Raw genomic sequence first — 22,144 nt, 5'->3', positions numbered from 1 at the left:
CCGCGAATGGTTTGTGGCTTCGCTCCTGCCTCATCTAAGGGTTGCGCTATCACAACAGAAGATTAGGACCCAGGCGGAAGCTCTAGAAATTGTGATGAGATTGCATGAGACACCAATGCAAGATGCTAATCTGGGGGTTCAACAGATTCATGCACAGTTGCAGAACCTTTGCCTAGAAATGCAGAGTCTGAAGAAAGATAGAACAACTTGGCCCGAGGTGCACGAAGAAGTTTGGTGCCTGAAGTGCAAAAGTCATGGGCATGAGAAAGATCACTGTCCAGTTTTCGCAAATTATGTTGCGGCAAGGGGACCAATTCCTTTGAGGCCGGAAGCTCTAGCAGGGCCAAGTACGGGGCTCGTGCTATGGTGTGCTACCTGTCAGATAGTTGGAAAACATGTGACAGACAATTGCCATTTGCTGCAGAAATTCATACAGACACTGCAACAACTCTTCTGCAACTTCTGTCAATCAGTGGGTCATGATGAGCGCAATTGTCGTAGTTACGAATTAATGATGGATAGAACACCTGCATACAGGGTGTAGGTAGAAACCCAGCCTCCAGACCAAGGCATTGGAGGAGCGTGAGGTGAGTATCAGGGGTGTGGATGAGGCCGAGGTGGAGGAGGACTTGGTATAGGTTGAGGGCAGGTGATTTGTTACAATTATGCAAGACCGGGACACTACGCACAAGACTGCCCAAATCCGATGCATCTGTCATGCCGCTATTGTATTCAATTTGACCATGCGACAGAGGATTTACCTATATTGTTAGCTAAGATACGCGAAAAGGGTGTGCAGCCTTAGTAGCCGACTCAGAACGTGCAGATGATGAGGGTTGAGCGTCGCGAGGAAGATCCTAAGGTAAATATTGTGTTGCGGAGTGGAGTGACGACTAATGAAGATAAGGGGAAGCATCCTGAAGAAGGAGATTGGGTCCGCAAAGTGCCAGAAAAGGAGACCGGGTTTGATCTAAAATGCGCAAAAGAAACATTTATGGAAACAAAGAAAAGCTTCGTTGAAGTCTCTACCTCAAGGAGTCAAGAGAAGTCGACTAAAGAAATGGACCATCCATGATTACCACGTTCTTGGAGACCTACATGAAACTGTTGCATGATAACAAGGTTGTGAAAGGACTGCATGAGCTGATCAATAGGTGCGTTGGGAAGGAAAACGCTACTGATGGACCGTGCGTAGTCAAAAAAATTGGCAAGCATGAGATGAGAATGGGGCGTGAGATGAGGCTTACTGCACAGATAGAAGAATATGAGATGGATCAAGTTCTTTTAGATTTAGGGTCAAACGTGAATGTTTTTCCAAAACAGACATGGGAGAGAATGGGGAGACCTGCGCTACAGTGGTCTCTGATTCAGTTAAGGATGGAGAATCAACAGAAATCATCCCAACGGGGAGGTTGCAGGGGGTAACAATTGATATTAAAGGCGTGAACGCATTCGCTGATTTTGAAGTGATAGAGATTGTGGATGAAAACTGATCTGATAATCACCTATGAGTGATCTCAATTAAGAATTATTAAATAGAGGTATTACAGACTCATGTGCTGGTGTGTGTCTAGGTAATTTAAGCAACGGATCGATCAGATTGCAAATACATAGACACTTGAAAATGGAAGACAACAGCAGAACATAGTAAGCAAATATAAGAACATAAGAAATTAATAAGGAGTTCACCCTATCCTCTAGGGTTACATCTCCGGTCCAGCTTTCAGTGGTAGCCTTCTTTTATTGTGTCTTAAAGTAGAGAATTACAAAGAAGGAGCTCAATATGAGTCTCCTGTCATAGGATAGCTTGGTAGGGTGGTTCTTGGATTTCCCAAGCCACTAGAGTACACAGACTCTTGGCCTTACCAGCTTTTTGACCTCTCGGGTCTACAATGGAAAGAGCCCGATGTGGTGCTCAGTCCTGACAGATCCCCTTCAGGGATGGCTCCAATTTCTCAAGCCCTCTGGTGCTCGATGCTGCCTTTGGTCAACTCGGCCCTCTATCTTCTTACTGCTTTTTTTTTGCTTTCTCTATCTGCTTTCTCTGTTCTTCCATGTATGGGTGTGCGTGTGTCTGTCCCTTCTGCTGGTCTATGCATGGCTTTAAAGCTGCTCGAGCTCATGGCAGTTCGCTTCCTCTTCCACCTCCCTCGGATCGCCTGCTTGCAGCTGCGCTTGGAGTTCCCTATTTTAGCATCATCATCAGGCTCATAGGAGTGGCCACTTGTCCTCCTGCAAACTGCGCCAGCCTGCTTCGTCAGTTCAATTCTTCGATTACGTCATGGAATGAGTCTTCCGCCACCTTGGCGGTCAAAGCGGACCTCAAATTCTTCTAAATTGCGGCTTATTCCCTTGTTAAATCTGGTCTTATCGTCGGGCGCAATGTCAACCGTCAGATCTGGATCCCCCAGATCCAACGCCATCCGCTCATTTCGCACAGTTGACTTGCTCGACCGTTAGCGCGCGATGAGTGGCGATTTTCTCTCTCCTCCGCTTGCCACGCATCGGGCACTGAGTGGAATCGCTCCGCTTTCACCAAAACTGCTTACCGCCCAAGGATGCCCCCGATCAATACCGCCGGTTTTGGAGCGGGTCCCGCCTTTAGCTCTTAGCCTTTTGTCCCATGGTTTTCCCGGCTCCCACGTGACCGAGTGCTCGGGGCCTCTCTTTCGCGCATCAAAAACTCCTTCTGTTTCCCGATCCGAGCTCCCTAGGGGCTAGTTTCGCCTCCCGCGCAGTCTCCATGGACCTCGGTCAGCGCACTTTAACCGAGGTCCTCATCATTCCACACTAGCTGCCAACTGCCACTGGTTTAGAGGTGTTTTTTATCGCTACTCTTAATTCTTTGAAGTCCGTCCCGACCTGGTATAGCCATGGTTATGTTGATCATTCTTTATGGATCCAATTCGAATCACGACCTTCCCACTGAAAAGATTTTGGACCACCAAAAGTTGGTTTTCTTTCAAGCATCGACTAAGTGAGGGTTCTGCTGTCTCACTTGTCCAACCCCATTCCACCTTGCACTGCTCGGCTTCGAACCTTTGAGTCCAATTCTAAGGTACTCAACATCTCCTCTGCGCATTGTCCTCACCTTCCTGTCCAAGACTATGTCTTCCTGCAATTCATTCAGATACTCAGGTAGCAGGTCATCAATAGAAGGCAACTGACTTTGCTATTCAGGATCCTCAATCATTGAAGGTTCAAACAATCTTAAGCAATCTGCATTTACGACTGAGTAGATGTGCATGTAAGCTGGTAGATCAAGGCAAAAAGCATTTTCACCAATCTTCTCAAGTATTTTGAAGGGTCCATACCTAATAGGCCTTAGCTTCTTACCTTGACCTTGCATCCTGTCCTTGCTAATATACAGCCAGACCTGGTCTCCAACTTGAAAACTATGCTCCATTCGATCCTTGTCATGCCTAGCCTTGTATTTGGCTTAGCTCTTTTCCAGTTGTTCTTGTACTGCCTGGTGGATCTCCTGGATTTATTCAATGAACCTAGTTTCCTTATCCACATCATTGTGTCCATCAACTGTGGTATCTTTACCAAAGACAAAATCTAAAGGAGACCTTGGTGTGAAACCAAAACAGGTCTCAAAAGGAGATCTCTGTGTAGAAGAATGTTTTGCTCTGTTGTAAGCATGTTGCACATAACACAAATGTTCATCCCAAAGCTTAGGATGTTTGTTGCAATATCCTCTGAGTAACTGGATCACTATCCTATTAACTACTTCTGCCTGGCCATCAGTTTGTGGATGAAAAGCTATGATTTTCTTCAGTTGGGTGTCCATCAGCTCCCACAGACTTGACCAAAACTTCCCCACAAATCGGGTGTCTCGATCAGATACAATAGAAGTGGGTAACCCAAAATGAACACATACATGTTCAAAGGATAGTTTTGCAGTTTGTTCAATTGTGATATGCTTATTACAAGGTATCAAAATGCACATTTCGCTGAACCTATCCACAACCACATACAAGTAATCATAACCCTTTCTAGACTTAGGCAGTCCCCCAACAAAATCCATGGAAACACTTTCCCAAGGGTGAGAAGGAACTGGTAATGGAGTGTACAGGCCTAGTTTTCTATTGTTGGGCTTGCTTTTAGCTCACATAGTACACCCTCTCACATATCTAGAAACTGTCTCATTCATTTTTTGCCAATAACAAAATCTTTGCAGCTGTGTAACTATTTTACTTACCCCAAAGTGACCTAATATCAGAGAATTGTGTGCCTCCCTGATTATCTTTACTCTCTCTGTTTGTGGAATGAAGAGTTTCCCACAATGATATAAGAGTCGGTCCTTCACATGATAATCCAATTCTTCTAGCTTTTTGCCTTGACTCAAAGTTGCATAAGCATCCTTAAAGTCTATATCTTGAGCATATTGTTCAATGTAGCTTTCATGTAGTACAGAATTATGCTTAAGTATAGTAGATGCATTTATAATGGGTCTAGATAACATGTCTGCAACTTTGTTATGTATGCCCTTTTTATATTTGATGACTAAATGAGACTGTTGTAGAAAACCCATCCACCTGTAATGTCTTGATTGCTGCAACTTAGATTGGGAGTGTAGATATTGAAGTGGTTTATGATCAGTATGTATTGTTGTCTCTTTGCCCATTAAGTAATGTTTCCACTTTTTCACACTCTGAACTAATGCATACAATTCTTTATCATATGTAGGATTGTTAATTATTGCAGAATTAAAAGTCTCAAGATGATAACATATGGGTTTACCGTGATGTGTCAACACTGCTCCCATGGCATAGTCATTGGCATCTGTTTAGATCTCAAATGGTCTTTGTAGATCAGGCAGTGCTAGTACATGTGATGTACTAATCTTTTCTTTCAAGGTGTCGAAGGCTTTTTGATGTTTGCCTCCCCACTAAAACACCTTGTTCAATCCTGTCAAAGCATGTAAGGGAGCTGCAATTGAGGAAAAGTTAGAGATGAACTTCCTCCAATATTGTGCTGCTCCTAAGAAGCTTCTCACTTCTGTAGCAAACTTGGGTTTAGGCTAGTTTACAGTGACTGCCACTTTAGAGGGATATATTTTCAATTTACCACCCCCTACTATATGACCCAAATAATTTAGAGAAGTTTTCCAAAATTCACATTTGGAGAGTTTAACATAAAGTTTTTCTCTTTTCAAAACATCTAATGTCTACTTAACATGCTTTAAGTGTTCCTCCCACGTCTTACTAAAAATCAGAATGTCATTCAGATATACAATAACAAAATCATCAAGAAAAGGTCTGAGTACATCATTCATTAATCTCATGAAAGTAGAAAGGGCATTTGTCAAGCCAAAAGGCATAACCAGCCACTCACACAATCCCTTCTTTGTTTTGAAAGCAGTGTTCCATGCATCTTGCTCTACAACTCTGACCTGATGGTATCCACTGTGCAAATCCAGCTTGGTGAAATCTGAGTCGATGTTCTGTACTCTGCAATACACATCAATTTGTCTAATCCAATTGTCCAACTTTTCAGCATTTAACTCTCCATCATACATAAGCAAGTCAAATTTAACATCTAGCTTGATCAAAGATGTTTTCTTATTATGCACAGGGCTATTAGGAGGTGTGAGAAAGTGTTCCTCTTTCCCTTTTCCTTTTGAGTGGTCATGTGAATGAGATTCATCTTCATCCTTATTCTTTCTAAAGTCCTTATACATTTCTTCTACCATAGACTTTATAGCTAGGAAACTTTCTATGAATTGAGGGTCTAGCCCCACAGAACCTTCCTCTGACATTGTCTTCCGAGGATAGACTCTCCCAATTTCAAGATTAGTTTTGACCAACTCTCCTTCTCCTAATTTAAGCTTTGATCTAGTGAGCATTCAATAGCTAAACCAACACAAGCTTGTCTAACCTTACAGCCTAAAGCTATGATACCACTTGATCTGATAATCACCCTATGAGTGATCTCAGTTAAGAATTATTAAATAGAGGTATTACAAACTCATGTGCTGGTGTGTGTCTAAGTTATTTAAGCAACGGATCGATTATATTTCAAATACATAGACACTTGAAAATGGAAGACAACAACAGAACACAATAAGCAAATATAAGAACACAAGAAATTAATAAGGAGTTCACCCTATCCTCCAAGGCTACATCTCTGATCCAGCTTTCAATGGTGGCCTTCTTTTATTGTGTCTTAAAGTAGAGAATTACAAAGAAGGAGCTTAATATGAGTCTCATGTCACAGGATAGCTTGGTAGGGTGGTTCTTGGATTTCCCAAGCCACTAGAGTACACAAACTCTTGGTCTTACTAGCTTTTTGACCTCTCGGGTCTACAATGGAAAGAGCCCGATGTGGTGCTCAGTCCTGACAGATCCCCTTCAGGGATGGCTCAAATTTCTCAAGCCCTCTGGTGCTCGATGTTGCCTCTGGTCAGCTCGGCCCTCTATCTTCTCACTGCTTTTTTTTTGCTTTCTCAGTTTGCTTTCTCTGTTCTTCTGTGTGTGTGGGTGTGCGTGTGTCTGTCCCTTCTGCTGGTCTGTGCATGGCTTTAAAGCTGCTCGAGCTCATGGCAGTTCGCTTCCTCTTCCGCCTATGTCGGATCGCCTGCTTGTAGTTGCACTTGGAGTTCCCTGTTTCAGCGTCATCATCAGGCTCTCAGGGAGTGGCCACTTGTCCTCCTGCAAACTGCGCCAACCTGCTTCGTCGGTTCAATTCTTCGATTACGTCGTGGAATGAGTCTTCTGCCACCTTGGCGGTCAAAGCGGACCTCAAATTCTTCTAAATCATGGCTTATTCCCTCGTTAAATCCGGTCTTACCGTTAGGCACGATATCAACCGTCAGATCCAATGCCATCCGCTCATTTTGCGCGGTTGACTTGCTCGACTGTTAGCACACGATGAGCGGCTCCTTCCGTTTCCCGATCCGGGCTCCCTAGGGGCTAGTTTCGCCTCCCGCGTAATCTCCATGGGCCTCGGTCAGCGCACTTTGACTGAGGTCCTCGTCGTTCCACGCTGGCTACCAACTGCCACTGGTTTACATGTGTTTTTGATCACTGCTCTTAATTCTTTGAAGTCTGTCCCAACCTGGTACAACCATGGTTCTGTTGATCATTCTTTATGGATCCAATTTGGATCAAAAACAATCCCTAGCCAGCGCTCCTTGGGATCGACTCGGCCACTGACGTGAATGGGATAATCAATTTGAAGAAGCAGAAGATGATATTTGAGAAGAAATCGCTCTGTGTAGTAGTGCCCCTAGACCCTACAGAAGGACTGTGTTATACTGAACGAGCCCGCAACTATGAAAGTGATGACGATTTGGACCAAATTTACAAGATAACGACGCGAGATCAAGATTGGTTGAATCTGACAGCAGAAGGATGTATTGCATGGGACCGCGAAAGTTCCTGCACATCAAATTCAGACAAAGAATTGGAGCACTGGCAAAATTGACTGCATGAAGTATCTACGTTGCGTTGTAATATGATGACCAAGTCGTTGCGTTGTGTATCATCAGAGGTAAGAAAGCTGCCTTACTATGATGGTTTAACTAATGTTGATCACTTTTTGGATGCATTTGAGAGAGAAGTGCCAAAGAAGCATCGCTTCCAGGCCCTGGACTGGGTGTTGTGCGCTACACCTACGAGATGGTGGGGCACACATAAGGACAGTTTTGATGATTGGCGCGTATACAGAAAATGATGAGAGTGCGGTTTGGTCACCCACAAGTGCGGCTAACATAAAATTATGATAGGAGGAATGACCCGCACGGCCATTTGGCAAAGTGGACTGAAGTATATCGAGCGAAGCCTAAGCCAGAGTGGGTACATTTGTTTTGTCATACTTTGGATTTTATACCGATGAATTGGTACTTGGAGATAGAACTCTGCCATGGCAGTGAAGAATGGGATGTTTTGCGCCAAGGATTTTTTATGGTGTTTAGCTTTGAGGATGGGTTTGAATGTATCAACGAATCATTGCAGGAGGTTAAGGCAGCAATCTTCAGGATATCCTAGGATCCTCTAGATTTGATTCAACCTGATTGGACTACCCAGCTGATCCACGCACTAGAGTGATACAATATAACAACGGAAGAAGAAGACGAAGACCTGAGGAAGATTAATATTCCAGGGACTAAAGGTCACCGCTAAGTTGAAGAACCACAACTAGAGAATTCAGACATCACCGAACCGCTCAAAACTAGAAAGGTGAACATTGGCACGGAGGCAGAGATGAAGTTTGCAAATATTGGGAACTAGTGCGGACGACATGACAATAGATAAGGTTGCCGAATCACTTTGCGAATATCAGGATTTGTTCCCCATGAATTTTTCAGATCTAAAAGGGATAATAGGGGACTTGGGTTTCATGAAGATCACTCTAAAATTGGACGTGAAGCCAGTTAAGTAAAGACCTTACCACCTTAATCCAAAGTATAAAGAAAGGGTCCATTTGGAGTTGGATAAAATGCTTGCAGCAGGCATCATTGAACCAGTAGAAGAGTCTGATTAGGTAAGCCCAATGGTAGTTCAGGACAAAAAATAGAAGGATGAGATACGGATATGCGTAGATCTCAGGAAGTTGAATGACGCCTGTGTGCATGATCCCTTCCCAACTTCGTTCACTGATGAGGTGCTGGATAATGTTGGCGGCCAAGAAGCATATTCATTTACTGATGGGTTCTCAGGGTACCATCAGATCAAGATTGCACCAGAGGATAGAAGTAAGACGATCTTCACAACTGAATGCAGATGCTTCCAGTATACTATAATGCCTTTTGTGCTGAAGGACACATCAACGATCTTCTCACGTGTAGTCATCGCAGTGTTCAAAGATTTCATTCACAAATTTTCGGAGGTATACTTTGATGATTGGATTGTGTTTGGACTGGTAAAGCACCACGTAGCAAGTCTGTGCTTGATGCTAGATACATGTCGGAGGGTAGCAGATCGCACTCAATCTGAATAAATGTTTGTTCTGCGTCCCTTTTGGGATCTTGTTGGGTTACGTGGTATGTAGACTAGGCTTGATGGTAGACTGTTAGGCCCCTATACTACTAGTGTAACCCCTTATTGTTATTAGTACAACCCACTTATTATATTGATGTACCCATGTAGTGCCCATATTGTTACCATTGTGCCACATAGAAGCCCACTATTGTTATTATTGTGCCCTTACATTATTATTGTTATGTCGGATCTGATTATGTTATGACCCCTTACGCTCCTATATATAGAAAGGAGGTCTTTTCATTTGTATCATCCAAGAATTGCTCATTTATGTAATGTAAAGGAGGTTGCCCCTCGAAGAGGCTGAATTATAAGGCGTTGATCTATCTTTTCTATCTTTTTCTTGAGCTGGTTTCATAACATTTGGTATCAGAGCTTTGGATTCTAGGATTTCGCTGCTCCAAATAGGTCATCGTGGCATTTTCGCTATAACTTTTTTTCTGCGACGTTTCAGAAGCAAAAAAAAAAAAACCCATTTGAGAAGAAATTATACTGAACCTCAAGTCCGAATTTCAGAGATTTTTTCACTATTTGCGGAGATATGATCTAAGGAAGTTGGTCTTTTTGAAGACTCCTGAATTAAATTCCAAACAGGTGACTTGGGGAAAATCGTCATAACTTTCTCTCTGAGCATCAAATTGAAATTTTGTAAGAAGGTACAGAAAGAGGACAGAGTTTAGTTTCTTGTATATATTTTTTAGTGCCAAAGGTCGAAACAGTGACATGTGGCACTTCATACAACTTCGTTCTTCTTGAAAGGTCTATAATCAGGTCATCTTGGGAGATTGTGCATAAATCTTTCTTAGAGAATCCAATTTGGATCAGACTGGTGCCATTGGAAAGAGGATGCAGAGGGCTACTATAAGTCATAATTTCACAACTTAAAGATCCGAAAGTACAGATTTACAATTGTTTCAAGATCGAGCTCCTAAAATCAAGAAAAAGCAAGATGAGGAAGTTTGATGGCAAGGATCCAGTAAATTGGCTACTTCAGATGGAGCAATATTTTGATCTACATGGTGTACCACTGTTACAAAAGGTATGTATTGCATCTTCATATTTAGAACTGGATCAATTTTTATGGTATGAAAGGCTTTTTTCTCGTAAATAACTTGTTACGTGGTCAATTTTCACGGAAGAAATGGTAGCACATTATGAGGATACAAAGAGCAACACCTTCTGTTGGGCGATTTAGTTGTCTACTAAATCCCTGTCATTTAATTTATCAATCCGGGGTATCGTAAACTTAGAAGCAAACCAAAATATATGGGACCTTAGATGAAACAGGTATAGGAAGTTTGTTTAGAATGGAAATGCATATTACAAATCTAAACTATCAGATCTATTTTATGAAAGCATAAAAAATGTTTGATCAATGGAATTATTTTACTTTAGAAGATAGAGAAGAGTCTCTTGTTCAAGAGTCTTGATTGTCCTTCTACAATCTTCCTATAATAACATTACCAAACACCTAAGAAAGCAAGAAAGAAAGCATATAAATGAAAGCAAGTAAATATTGTTTCAGTTCAATTCTTAGCTCATGGAGAAGAGTCTCCTAACTTAGGAGGACTTGATTTCCGTTCTCACATAAAAACTATATACTGAAAGGGAATCAATATTCACATAAATGTAATCTAGGAAAGCATATGAGAAAGTAAATCTTATTTAAATTTAATCTAGCTCATGGAGAAGAGACTCCTAACTTAGGAGTTCTTGGTTGTCCTTCTCACATCAAAACTAGCTACTGAAAGGAGATCAACCTTCACACAACAAAACATGGCCACAACATGAATTCATACTAAAATTATCTACAAGTATTTACAACAAAGAAATAAGATGAACATCACAATTAAAATTAGTATATTCACAACATTTCTTTACAACAAAGTGTACTTATCTCAGTATGGGGATCCTTCCATTCTTCAATGAGCACACATGAACAACTATCATACCTTAAGAATCAAACAACACTCATAACTCATGATTTGGAGAACGTGGTATTATTCATGTTGAATGAACATAAATCTAATGCTAATGAATAACTGATAATTGTTTTCTCTCCCTCCTCCTTCTTCCTTTGAAGGATGCTCTTCATATTTATACATGAATTAGGGATATCTACTCAATAAATGTAGATCCCTTAAATATCTACTAGACCCATACTTGTCTCAACTTATCCTTAAATACTAGATACAAATCCCATGACACATCAAAATCTCCATGATCTTTCTCCTTGGAATATGGTCCACCTCTTGAGTTGAAATTCGAATTTGATCTTGGGAGGCCACATCAGGGTGCCTTGGAAACTTCCAAATGATCTACACATGTCATCAAGCTCAAGCCACTTTTAGGTATAAGCAAATACATGTTATTTCTCTAACTTTTAATCACAAATTCACTCTAAATACATGAAATTAATAACTTTGGAAAATGAAAATATAAACTCATATGGTAATGGAAATATAGGGTTATGTAATGATAATATGATGAAATGAGGTGACAAAATGAGGATAAAGGTGAAAATGGAGTGAAAATTGATGTTAATTTGGTGGCCCAACATACCCCCCAACTTAAGTTATTGTGTGTCCTCATGCAATCTATTACATTGATCATGATTTGATCTTTTGAATTGTCTTGCTTTTACATGAACTTTGGCTGATATCAAATTTTTTTAACTTCACATAATTTTCTTTTTGACAACTTTGTTCTTTTGTGCAAAGTCTTCTCTCTTAAAAACATTTGATTGCAACATATTATTTTGGTTGGTTCTTGTGTGACAACCAAAATTTGTTTAGTATCGGTTCTTGTGTAACAATACTTTCATTGTTTTTGTGTTGAATCAAAAGACTTTGAAAACATTTAATCAACCATTCTTTCTTTGATCATTATTTGCAAAACATGTAACATTTTAATCATAATGCAATAGTAGTTGTTTGGAAAAAGTATGTTGGTTAGGATGATATGTGTAGAAAGGACATATATGACATATGGAAGGTGATAATGGAGTATGGATGTGAATATGAAAATGATGAAACATTTTCCAAAAATTATAATTTTAGTATTAAAGGAATTGTATGATAAAAAGCTAGAAAAGAACATACCTTTACTTACCTGAGTGGACAAACCGTGTATATGTAGAAAAGTGTAGCTTTTGTTGTTGAATCATGGAATGAAGAATACAAGAATGTGATCTGTGTCTTGGTTGCATATATGATGGATGAAGTCGCGAATGTGGATCCTTTATTACTACTACTGAATCTGTTGAATGTACTCCTGAATCACATAGTCTTCATCTCGTCCCATATCGTGGCACAATTCTTTCCATGTGAATGAATGTGTCGATGTCAAACATGGAAAGAAGTCATTGGATTACCGACCATTGATGAATGTCCTTAACCAATGCGAGGCAAACTCACCATTAATGTCAATAAGTGCCAAGGTACCCAAGTACATCTTGCGAAGTGCGAATGAATGAGCTGATGTCGAGGCACTTGCAAGATCCAACAAACAAGAGACATTAATGTATTCCCATTGTTCATTGGCGAGAAGACTTGCCATTAGGGCATGCAAGCCTCAAGGTACTAATAATGACTCTAGTCTTTGTCTCAGATAAGGTGTTGAGGTCGATGGGTCAAGACTTGTTGAAAGGTGGACCTTAAGGAATCCCACATCAGTCAACGCGAGTTCATACAAAATGATTGGTAGGACTATAGATACAAGATGTTATGGCCAAACAGTTTTTATGGCAAGGAATACAAGGCAATGTAGAGAGATGGTTTGTGAGGGAAAAAGATGAACTGAAAAGAAGGAAAAAGTGTATGCGACTCAGAATAGTAGACATGTATGAAGTCATGATGGATAAGGCAATGAATCAATGGACTTTAACATGGATGACTAATGAGGCTTTGAAGGAGAAGTGTGAGAAACAAATCATGACAACAAAACATTTCTCTGTAGTGACAAATTTCATGACATTTTTAATTAACTCCTTCAAGCTTTCAATGATGAATGTGATTTCTCAAGATCACATCTTCATGAACTTGGATCTTCGCGCGCCTGTAAAAGCTTAGTACAAATCTTGCATGAAAACTTTAAGAGCTCTTCGAAAGATATAAAATGCAAGAATGAGTATGAATGCTTAGCAATCAAAATAAAATGAAATGAATTTTTTTACCTGTTGCCTTTGCGCGCTAGTACCTAACTCCAACAAGACGAGTTAGCATAAAATGTTTTCCGCTGTTATGAAATTTCCATTTGCAATTTGTTTTTTTTTTTTTTTAATTGGTGCTTCTTTTTTTTTTGAATTGTTTTAATATATATATATATATATATATAATTGCTTTGACTTTTTTTATTTGTTTTTTTTTTAATTGTTTTGATTTTTTTTAATTGTTTTGTTAAAATTAAAATTTGTTTTGGATTGTTATTAAAATAAAAATAAAATAAAAAATGTTTTGCATTGTTTTGATTTTTTTATTTTATTTTTATTTGAATTGTTTTAATTTTTTTTTATTGTTTTGGTTTTTTTTTTTTGAATTAAAAACTTTAAAACTAATATTTATTTTGTATGGTTATTAAAAAACTAGAAATAAATAAAAAAACATAATAAAATCAAATCTCTTAAATTTTTTGTTTTGTTTGAAAACAAAGTGCAGTGAGCACTATCCATGGAATTTTATTAATTAAACACGAGCACCCTGAGAATCAACCCATGCTCTTTAATCACTTTGATGGAGAGAACTCGTCGGCCATCATCAATTCTTGTTTGTTCCTTCACGGCTGAAAAGACCAACTGGAGAAACTTGTCCTCCATTACATCTTCGTTATCTCCAGCATAACGAATCAAAAGTGGAGATAATTAAATCCAACATTACCAAAATTTCTATCCATTCATGCCAAGCAAAGCGACAGTGAAGCAAGCAAAGAGTTAACAAAAAGAAGTTCAACTTTCTTACCCCGTACTCCAAACCATCAACTCCCGCAAAACCAAGTTCTCCGCATCCTTTTCGGATTCAACATTTTCGTCTACCTCAAGGGGCTGGAAATAATTGTCGTAGATTTACTCAAGGTGAAAACCCTTTTCTTCATCGTAGGGCTCTCATTTGGGCAACAGGTAGACCACAAAAGGGTAGTATTTCGCCTGAAGACGAAGACACTGTTGTTTTCTGCCTTGAATTACTAATTGCAATTACTCTAAACAATCGGGATAGAATTATGCTCTTGTGGCAGGGTGTTTATGAGCATATTGCTGGTATAGTGCAATTAACAGTTATTTCATACTCTCTTGTAGAAAAAGTTGCATCTGTCAACGTTTGCTTCCTTGCAAGGAAAATCTTGCAACTGAACTTTTGAGATCTTTGCAACTTATTTTAAAATTGGACATCCTTCTCATCTCTGTCTGCTCGTTGCCTTTTGCCCCAGAGTTTGATTACGGTTGACCGGGTAGTAGAACACCCTATTCTTCCTGTCGTTGCCAATTACCCAGATGTCCATATCTGTTGGCAAATTCGTCCAGGAGCCACCCACAGTGAAGATGCATAAATTCCCTGCACCTGTTTCCCTTCTGCGTACTTCAAATCGCTGGCTATTGGTTCTGCTAGAGCATCACATGAATGTCAAGCTCCATGTTCGACTAATCGCACGAAGGGGCTACCTTGAAGAGCAGTCCATTCTGGGATGCCACCCTCTGTTCGCAAGGGAGAAATCTAGTGAAAAGCCATGCCTTTCCTTCAAATGATTGTATAGTACCCTCCTTTGATCTCCATGACGCAGATGTGGTTACGACAGTACCCCCGGTTTAACTTTGGCGACTTGCCTTAACTACTCACGTGTCCCTTGCAACATTTGGATGCCACGTTCTTGGCATGCATGATGCCTTTTGATAAGGTTATGCATTGAAATATTCGTCACCAATGTTCTATGTTATTGTTGCTTCTTACGAGGTTCCATTGACACTCAGGAAAGGGAATCAATATTCACATAAATGTAATGTAGGAAAGCATATGAGAAAGTAAATCTTATTTCAATTTCATCTAGCTCATGGAGAAGAGACTCCTAACTTAGGAGTTCCTGGTTGTCCTTCTCACATCAAAACTAGCGACTGAAAGGAGATCAACCTTCACACAACAAAACATGGCCATAACATGAATTCATACTGAAATTATCTACAAGTATTTACAACAAAGAAATAAGATGAACATCATAATTAAAATTAGTATATTCACAACATTACTTTACAACAAAGTGTACTTATCTCAGTATGGGGATCCTTCCATTCCTCAATGAGCACACATGAACAACTATCACACCTTAAGAATCAAACAACACTCATAACTCTTGATTTGGAGAAAGTGGTATTATTCATGTTGAATGAACATAAATCTAATGCTAATGAATAACTGATAATTGTTTTCTCTCCCTCCTCCTTCTTCCTTTGAAGGATTCTCTTCATATTTATACATGAATTAGGGATATCTACTCAATAAATGTAGATCCCTTAAATATCTACTAGACCCATACTTGTCTCAACTTATCCCTAAATACTAGATACAAATCCCATGACACATCAAAATCTCCATGATCTTTCTCCTTGGAATATGGTCCACCTCTTGAGTTGAAATTCGAATTTGATCTTGGGAGGCCACATAAGGGTGCCTTGGAAACTTCCAAATGATCTACACATGTCATCAAGCTCAAGCCACTTTTAGGTATAAGCAAATACATGTTATTTCTCTAACTTTTAATCATAAATTCACTCTAAATACATGAAATTAATAACTTTGGAAAATGAAAATATAAACTCATATGGTAATGGAAATATAGGGTTATGTAATGATAATATGATGAAATGAGGTGACAAAATGAGGATAAAGGTGAAAATGGAGTGAAAATTGATGTTAATTTGGCAGCCCAACACCTTCTTTAGAGCAACACCACAACAATTGGAAAGATTAAAAGGGCTTTGTGACATAGTGGAAAGAAAAATTATGGAAACCAGGAAGCATACCCCTCACAACTATAAAGATGGAAGTGTTGTTTCTCCCAGCCTTCCACAACCTACAAGGGTTACACCACAACAATTGGAAGAAAAAAGAAAAAAAATGGCTTTGTTACAATTGTGATAGCAAATGCACTAAAGGTCATAAATGTGCTGAGAAGAAATTATTTTACATAGAATATGAAGAGGAGGAAGAAAAGGATCAAGAAACATCAAAAGAAGAGGATATACGCCAGGACCCCACCCCAGAGAAAGAAGAAATGAATCAGACCATATCTTGTAAAGCATTGGCAAGAATTACCACTCCTCAAACTCTCAAGATAGAAGGACATATCAAGAAGAAAAAGGTGCAAGAAGTGAAATATCACATCAAGAAAGAAGAAATGAATCCAACCATATCTTGTAATTCATTGGTTGAAATTACCACTCCTCAAACTATCAAGATAGAATGACATATCAAGAAGAAAAATGTTAAAGAAGTGAAATATCACATCGAGCATCAAGAAATGAATCCGACCATATCTTGTAAAGGATTGGAAGAAATTACCACTCCTCAAACTCTATAGATAGAAGGACATATCAAGAAGAAAAAGGTTCAAGCAAAGAAATATCACATCGAGCATCAACAACAAGTTCTCCAACTTTTAAAGGATAACGCCACTTCAGTGCAAAATCAAACGAAACAACAGGTAGATCAACATCGTAGTGAAAAATGTTTTGATGTAGGTGATTGGGTATTTTTACTGCTACATCTCAAGCAAGCTATTTATGAGAAGGAAATGTTGGCAATACTACATGCACTTAAAAAATGGCAACCTTACCGAATGGGAAGACTCTTCAAGGATGAGGATGTGGAAGCATTTTTTTGTGTTATTTCTATTATCTAACCAGATTGGATAAACGAAGCAAGGGATGAATGGAATAAGGACGAAGAAGTATGGTCACTTATTCAAAAGTTGCAAAAGACCCCAATTCAAACAATATTGCCAGAAATTGAAGAGGAAGTAAAAATCATATTGGAACCTAGAGCAGTCACAGAAACAAGAACCCGACAGCTATGAAATCGATCAATTTCAGAGTATCTCATCAAGTGGAAGAACTTACCCGCTGAAGATTCCACATGGGAGGACAAGAATTTTATACAGAAGCATCAAGAACTACTCAAGCCTTGAGGACAACGCTTTTTGAAGGAGAGCGGCATGTTAGGCCCCTATACTACTAGTGTAACCCCTTATTGTTATTAGTACAACCCACTTATTATATTGATGTACCCATGTAGTGCCCATATTGTTACCATTGTGCCACATAGAAGCCCACTATTGTTGCTCTTCAGAGGATAATCTTTGTTCTAAAAAGTATTTAAGGCTATCATGATCCGTTTTTACCTTTTCTTCATGAGTCGTGCTAGAGCTTTCAGGTTCCTTACTAGGTGTTTGCATTTTCTTTCCTCAGGGCATCAGTTACCGATAATAATTCTCTACTATGCCCTTTGAATTCCTTCAAAATAAATTTTCAAACCAAGCTTAAGCAAAAATTTAAGAAAATCTAGCAGATCGCACTCAATCTGAATAAATGTTTGTTCTGCGTCCCTTTTGGGACCTTGTTGCGTTACGTGGTATGTAGACTAGGCTTGATGGTAGACCTCGAGAAGATCACAGTTATAATCAATTTGGAGGCACCAAGAAGTGTGAAACAGCTACACACAACATTGGGGCATACAGGTTACTATAGAAAGTTCATCAAAAGATATGCCCAGATCACCGTGCCAATGGAGAAACTATTGAAAAAGGATGCTACATTTTGTTGGAATGAGGAATGTCAAAAGAGCTTGGATGTGCTCAAGGAGAAAATGGTCACTGCGCCTATCCTAGTCTTACTAGATTGGAAGAAGGAATTTCATGTGCACGTGGACGTGTCATGTATTGTGTTGGGAGTAGTACTGACACAAGCTGGTGAGGGAGAGTTGGATCATCCCATAGTGTTCGCAAGTAGTGAAGGTCTAGCTATGGTATACGCACTCCAGAAGTTTAGGCACTAGCTAGGGGGACACTTTAAGATGTATACAGACCATTTTTCATTGAAGTACTTGGTGAACAAGCCTGTTTTGGGGGGGGAATATGCAGATGGTTGTTGTTGTTTCAAGAATATGATTTTGAAGTTATTGTGAAACCAGGATGATTGAATGTTGGACCGGATCATCTGTCGCGCATTGAAACAAGAGAGGAGCCTACTAATTTGGAGGAAGGACTACCTAACACGCAACTCTTTGCGGTGTGCATCGCGAACAGTCACTTTGAAGATATTATACACCTCTGGATGACGGAACGACTCTAGAAGGATAGACTAGCCAATAAAAGAAGGAGTTGGTGGTGCGCGCAACAGACTTTTACGTAATTGCAGGACACTTGTATAAAATGGGATCAAATGAAATACTGCAACATTATGAGCCAGAATTTGAACGAAACAACATCCTCACTAAGGCTCATGGAGGAGCCGCATGAGGACATTATGCGCGCAGAGCAATAGCATAGAAGATTCTACATGCTGGGTTGTGGTGGTCGACATTGCATAAGGATTCAAAAGCGTATTGTAGGGCATGCGACGCATGCCAAAGGACTGGAAGACCCTCGTGAAGGGATGAGCTACCACTGAATCTACAGATATCATTACAACCCTTCAAGAAGTGGGCAATTGACTTTATGGGACCAATTCAGCCTCTAGGCAAGAAAACGGGTGTGCAGTACATCATCACCACGACTGAGTATTTAACTAGATGGGCGAAGGCGCAACCTGTGAAGGACTGTACAAGCGCAATGACAGCAAAATTCATCTTTGAGTATGTGCTGATAAGGTTTGGTTGTCCCAAAATTTTAATGAGAGATTATGGTATGCATTTTCTTATTGAGACGATGATCGCATTGATGGAGTAATTTTAGGTTTACCATCAGAAGAGCACGCCATATCACCTGCAAGCTAATGGCACAGTAGAAGCATTTAATAAGATACTAGAGAACGCGCTGACGAAGGTTTGCAATACACAAAGAAATTACTGGGATGTGCGTGTACCTGCGGTGTTATGGGCTTACAAAACAACTTGTAAGAAGCTGACTGGACAAACGCCTTTTAGGCTGGTTTACGACATTGAAGCTTTGACGCCAATGGAATACATTATACCTAGTATACACATTGTGGCATTCACAGGAATGGTGGATCGCAGAGCCATGGAAGAAAGGCTCGTGTAGCTGGCAGAACTGGAAGAAGATAGGTTTCTGGCTGGATTCCATCAGCAAGTTCAAAAGGAACGTGAAAAGGCATGGCACGATTGGCACATCAAACTGTGCACCTTCAAGGTAAATGATTTAGTGTTATTATATGACAGCAAGTTTGATAAATTTCCAGGAAAATTTTGGATGCATTGGCTGGGGCCCTATGTCATCAAGGAGATTATCGATGGTGGAGCAGTTCAATTGGTAAAGTTGAATGGAGAGCCATTCCCAGGGAGGGTGAATGGTAGTCGATTGAAGCCATACACCGAGGATCCGGCCAGATGATTATATGGTGGAAGCACATTCTTAGCACTCCAGGCAGCTAAAAGGAGGTGCGAGACTATAAACTACACTGCTCGGGTTGTAGAGCTGTGCAGGTGGGGTACTGTGCGGAATGGAGGATTTCCATAGTGGATAAGGCAGGATTGTTGAACCTGTTATGGGTGTCACATTACAACCGCGCGCCCATAACTTTGATAGTGATCAAGTAGTTGCTATTCTTGGTGCACGATGGATGTTTGTGGTTAGGAGATCTGACACCAATCATTAATATGCTAATCCTCGGGATCACCTTGCTCCCGCATTCAGGCTTGAATCCGGCTATGGAATTTGGTGGAAAGTTGGGTGAGTTCGACCTTGTTGAACGAATGAAGGACAAGTTCAAGCTTGCCAAGAAGCCGCGCAACTACTCCATCTCCAGCATAACCAACCTTGTGGTTAAAGTAGCCACCTAGATCTTGGCGGGGAAAATTATGAGGAAGTGTCGTGCAGATGAAGTGCCGACACCGGTGCTATCTTTAGTGGCCCAGTGCGTAGAGGGTGTAAAATTTAACTGTGCGTGCTACCTTTGTAGCGAGTTCCTCACGAACTGCAGAGAAGCGCAAGATCAAAGCAAGACTTTCCATGATGCATGGTTGTTGACGTCAATTGTATTGGTTGTGTGGGACTTACTGGAGGACAGTCAGTTTCCTTCAATTGCACCAGAGTTTCCATAAGCAGCGAAGTTCGCTTCACTTTAGGCTACGAAGGACCCCCAAAGGATCAAGGACAGTAAGATATTTTGGATTCTCATGGAATCAAGCATCCATGCCACAATCAACAGTAATTCGTATCTCTCACTGACAATTTTTGAACAATCGTCTAAATACGTGGAGTTTAAGGCGAACTTCCATTGTGTTTCCATCAGAGCGCAGAAGGACCCTGCACAGAAATGGTATGATCTTCCATATCTGGCAACGGATGATGCAATCATCGTGGTTCTGGAGAGTTGGCCCACAAAATGGTGCACGGCCTCAGACTTATCAACTAGGTCTAGTAAGTCTGCATCGAAGCAGAAGGAAGAGGCCAGGTTAAAGATGGAGCAGTTAGTCAAAAAATGGAGGAAGCTGAGAACAAAGCCAAAGCAGAGCGCGCAACCAAAACGTAAGCAGAAGGGGAGGAGCAAGAGGATGATCACGACTCTAATAGGAGATAGAAGTCACCTTCTCCACAGATAGACGAGGAGGAATAGCACTTGGAGCAAGGAGGAGCGGACCCGGAGACTACTTCATTTCGAGTTAATCGCATAAGGGAGCAGGAGAAAATAGGGTCGTGGAAGAAGTCCAAGGCCATAAAATCGTCCCTAGACCCAATCACCTTGACATACAATGATCTAAATGATATCAGTGATATAGTGAGGGACGTGACCGCGAAACTGCTGCAGCAGCAGAAACAGGCCTTGGTCACCATTCAAATGGGTCTACGTGAGCAGCAGATCGAGGCTACTCAGGTGCAGACCATTGTAGGGCGAGGTAGCACGGTGTCAAGTAGTTTGGCATCGGGAACCTCAAACGCAGTAGAGATGGTCCGTATAATGGATCCCCGGGCTCTCGGGCTCTCGGATGGAGCATTGACCGTAGAAGGAGAGGCTGACAGGACCACTATCAACACCATTAAGAAAGTCGAGTTAAACTTGGTTGCGCTTCCAAGTAAAGCCCTTCACACCCTGCTTGATGGTGTGATCGCAGAAATACGGGCTCGGGAATAGTGCGCCTTGAACGTTATCAGCGAGCAAAAGGTGAACAATGCACAAATGTTTGTCGAAAAATCATCCGCGATTTATCTTCTTCGGAATATCACAGAAAAGAATGAGTGCATGATAGTTGTGGTGGCTGAGGCATACCAGACTGTTCCAGAGCTGAACATCCCTGATGATGTGCCAATCGATGCAAGGATCCAGAAGCTCGCTATAGGTGTGCGTGAGGCACGAACAAAGTTGGCTAAGGTTCAATTTGAACTGAACCTTAAGATCACAGAACTTGAGTTGAGGGCCCAACTTTCGACTCCACCAGAAGTCAAAGAGCAGCGCGAGATCACTTTCAAAGACATCGTTGCAACTATTAACAATGTTGTGAAGGATTGCACTACGCTCGAAGTAGTTAGCAATCTGCAGGAAGATCCCAACCTGCAAAGACTAGAAACTGAGGCACGAGAGTTGCGGTAGAGGTATGATGAGGTCAAAGCAACGACACGCACCTTCGCCATCACGCAGAGGTTGGAAAAGCTACAGGGAGCGAAGGCACTAAATGAACATGTGGATGCAGCTTAGCGCAAGGAGGCAGTACTTAAGGCTAGATTTGGGCCTTGACTAAAGAAAGCTTATGTACTCACTACCTCCATTGAAGGGAAATTAGCCAGTCTGCAAGTGACACATCAGAAAATACAGGCAGATAGCGTAGAACCAGTGACAAAGTAGTTGGTCGAGTAGGTTAAGCAGGCAGCAACGTAGTGTATCACTGAGGTTGCAATCATACAGGTGGAGCTAGGAGGTCTTCATGACAAGATCTCCGTGCCAGCCGAGTGACTCGGGGCAAGTCACCAGATTTGTGTTGGGGGCCTATTTGGAACAGGCCCCC

This window comes from Pinus tabuliformis, chromosome 7, assembly GCF_031772625.1.
Source record: "Pinus tabuliformis cultivar Carrire ecotype Pingquan chromosome 7, CPIR1, whole genome shotgun sequence".
NCBI lineage: Eukaryota > Viridiplantae > Streptophyta > Pinopsida > Pinales > Pinaceae > Pinus > Pinus tabuliformis.
The sequence above is the reverse complement of the archived record's forward strand: the minus strand, read 5'-3'. Positions refer to the sequence as shown.